Genomic DNA, 3,934 nt, shown 5'->3' on the forward strand with positions numbered 1-3,934 from the left:
CATGGAAAATCATTTCAGGAACATAGATAAACCTGCTGATGTCACTGGAGGAGAAAAACACAATAACACTACTTCAGGATAATTTCTTCAGGAATGAAAACATGTCATCTTTGGAGCTGGGATGTCTGCAAAATTCTCAAATAAGCCCCAAAATCCCCCACACCAGTTGTTCTCCTGTGGCACAGATCAGAGTGTGAGAGGCTCAGTGTGTGTGGGCAGAGCTGCTCTGCACACTCTGAGTCTATATGCACCGTGGCACTGCACTGATGTCACGTGACACCATCACATGTGCATGTTTACATCAGTAATTGGTGATGTCATCTTCATGAAGACCATCACACAATTCGTGTGCTGCTCAAGTTCATGACAGTTTAATGCTACGAGATGCCTCAGGAAGGGAGCCCCCATTCACCCCAAAACAATTCACTTAGTCATTAAATACTCCCGAAATGTAAAATTAAGCTTAAAGGTTGCGTAGTTTCCCTTGGAAGGCTGAGAATGTAATTAAGGGGATTCAGAGAGTGGACACTGGTCAGAGGGTTTTGCTATATGCCAATGATGTCCTTTTATATGCCAGTGACCCTCTACCGTCCATATGTCCCTTTACTGCTACAATGGTACTTATGACATGTTTGTGTATGTCGAACGAATGTTGACTGAGTGGCGCACAAACTGTCAGAGAAATTAGTGCCAAAAAAATATATAGTTTGCTTACAACTCTATATATTGTGCGAATGCTGCTGGAGATTATACTTGTCTGTCACCATAAATCATCAACCCACAACCCCAAAACCCCACCCCCTAAGCCCGGAAAGCCCCGCCCCAAGCCCTGCCTCCATGCTCCTCCTCCAGACAGCCCCTCCTCTGATAATTTTTAATTTCTGAATTTAAGAATAATTAAAAAATAATTGTTTCTTTATTGTAATTATTAGATGATTTGTTTAATGGAGTAATCATAGAAATAGTGTTTTACAATTGTGTAAAATCTGAATTATGTTAAATTAAAGAGTAATTAAAAACATAATTATTGAATGATTTGTTTTTTATAGAATAATTAAAAATAAACACAATTCTTTAAAACAAAGTCTTTTGAAGTAATTAAAGAAAAAGTATTGAATGATTTGTTTTCTGGAATAATTAAATGGAATTATTTAAAACAAAGTGTATTTAAAAAAATTAAGATGAATCTTTAATTTCTGTAATGGATTAATAATTGAAAGTTAAAAAAGTGGCTCTCTTTACGGCGCAAGTGCACATTTCTTTCTGCAAGGGACTCCCTGACCGAGTGCCGAAGAAAACCCACGGAAGTTTTGTGTTTGCAGTAAAAAAAGTTAAAATTTGCATGTGCACACTGTATTTACAGCACAATATTGTCAGGATGCGCAACTCAACAGAACATTTACACGTGTAGTTGAGCTCTCTCACCAAAGGAAACGCACATAAGTTTTATCTTTGCATGAACATACAACAGCAATAAGAGTCTTTTCGATTTTAAAAAGTTTTTCCCTTTTAGCCTTCCAAGCCCTAATGAAACATTCAAAGAAAAGGCCTACAGTTATTGCCTATGCCCCTGATGAAGAAACAATGGTAAAATGTAATGCCCTACTGGACCCTTTTCTGCCCATGATATTGTTTTCTACAGATTATATATATATATATATATATATATATATATATATATATATATATATATATATATATATATATACAGTGAGGAAACTAAGTATTTGAACACACTGCGATTTTGCAAGTTCTCCCACTTACAAATCATCCAGAGGCATACATTTTTAACTTATGGTTCAAATTTTAACCAAACTGCAGTGAGGAAAATAAGTATTTGAACACCCTGTGATTTTTCAAGTTCTCTTAAATTTTCATCTTAGGTGCATGTCCACTGTGAGAGACATAATCTAAAAAAAAAAAAAAAAAATCAGGAAATCACAATGTATGATTTTTTTAAAAATTATTTGTATATTACTGCTGCAAATAAGTATTTGAACACCTGCCAATCAGCAAGAATTCTGGCTCACACAGACCTGTTAATTTTTCTTTAAGAAACCCTCTTATTCTGCACTCTTTACCTATATTAACAACACTTGTTTGAACTTGTTACCTGTATAAAAGACACCTGTTCACACACTCAATCAATCACAGTCCAACCTGTCCACCATAGCCAAGACCAAAAAGTTGTCTAAGGACACCAGGGACAAAACTGTAGACCTGCACAAGGCTGTGATGGACTACAGGACAACAGCAAGCAGCTTAGTAGAAGACAACAACTGTTATGATTATTTATTAGAAAGTGGAAGAAACACAAGATGACTGTCAATCTCCCTCGGTCTGGGATTCCATGCAAGATCTGACTTTATGGGGTAAGGATGATTCTGAGAAAGCTCAGAACTTCACAGGAGGACATGGTCAATGATCTGAAGAGAGCTGGGACCACAGTCACAAAGATTACATTAGTAATACATGATGCTGTCATGGTTTAATATCCTGCAGGGCAACAAGGCCCCCCCTGCTGAAGCCAGCACATGTCCAGGCCTATTTTAGGCCAGTGACCATCTGGATGATCCAGAGGATGCATGGGAGAAGGTCATGTGGTCAGATGAGACCAAAATAGAGCTTTTTGGAATCAACTTATTATTATTATAACTCCACTTGCTGTGTTGAGAGGATGAGAACAACCCCAAGAAAACCATCCCAACCTTGAAGCATGGGGGTGGAAACATCATACTCTGGGGGTGCTCTTCTGCAAAGGGGACAGGACGACTGCACCGTATTGAAGGGAGGATGGATGGGCTCATGTATTGCAAGCTTTTGACAAACAACCTCCTTCCCTCAGTAAGAGCATTGAAGATGGGTCATGGCTGGGTCTTCCAGCATGACAATGACCCCAAACACACAGCCAGCAACTAAGGAGGGGCTCCGTAAGAAGCATTTCAAGGTCCTGGAGTGGCCTGGCCAGTCTCTAGACCTGAACTTAATAGAAAATCTTTGGAGGGAGCTGAAACTCCAAACCTGAAAGATCTAGAGAAGATCTGTATGGAGGAGTGGACCAAAATCCCTGCTGCAGGTGTGCAAACCTGGTGAAAAACTATAGGAAATACTTGACCTCTGTAATTGCAAACAAAGGCTACTGTACCAAATATTAACATTGATTTTCACAGATGTTCAAATACTTATTTGCAGCAGTAACATACAAATAAATTATTTTAAAAAATCATGCATTGTGATTTCCGGATTTTTTTTTTTTTTTTTTTTTTTAGATTATGTCTCTCGCAGTGGACATGCGCCTAAGATGAAAATTTCAGACCCCTCCATGATTTCTAAGTGGGAGAACTTGCAAAATTGCAGGATGTTCAAATACTTATTTTCCTCACTGTATGTCAGTGACCCTCTAGCATCCATATGTCCATTTACTGCTACAATCTTTTATAATGTTTTTGGGGTACAAATTAACCTTTGCAAAAGTGGATGCTATCAAGGGTGCTATCTCACTGGGCCGTGTCTATTGGTAAGTATTTGGAGTATGAATTAGCAACTAAACCTGCTACTCTAGTCAAATGTTTCAGCATGAATTTCACTGAACTGGTACTTATGACATGTTTGTGTATTTTTGCATGAATGTTGACTGAGTGGTGCACAAACTGTCAGAGAAATTAGGGACAATAATTGTGAATAGTTTGCTTACAACTGTATATACTGTGCAAATGCTGCCAGAGAGTCTGTCACCATAAATCATCCACCCATGACCCCAAAACCCCACCCCCTAAGACCCTCAAAGCCCCGCCCTAAGACCAGCTTCTAGCCCTGCCTCCAAGCTCCTCCTCCACACATAGGCCCTCCTCTCGTAATATTTAATTTCTGAATTCAAGAATAATTAAAAAATAAGTGTGTCTTTATTGTAATTATTGGATGATTTCTTTAATGG

Source organism: Thalassophryne amazonica, chromosome 5, assembly GCF_902500255.1.
Source record: "Thalassophryne amazonica chromosome 5, fThaAma1.1, whole genome shotgun sequence".
Taxonomy (NCBI): Eukaryota; Metazoa; Chordata; class Actinopteri; order Batrachoidiformes; family Batrachoididae; genus Thalassophryne; species Thalassophryne amazonica.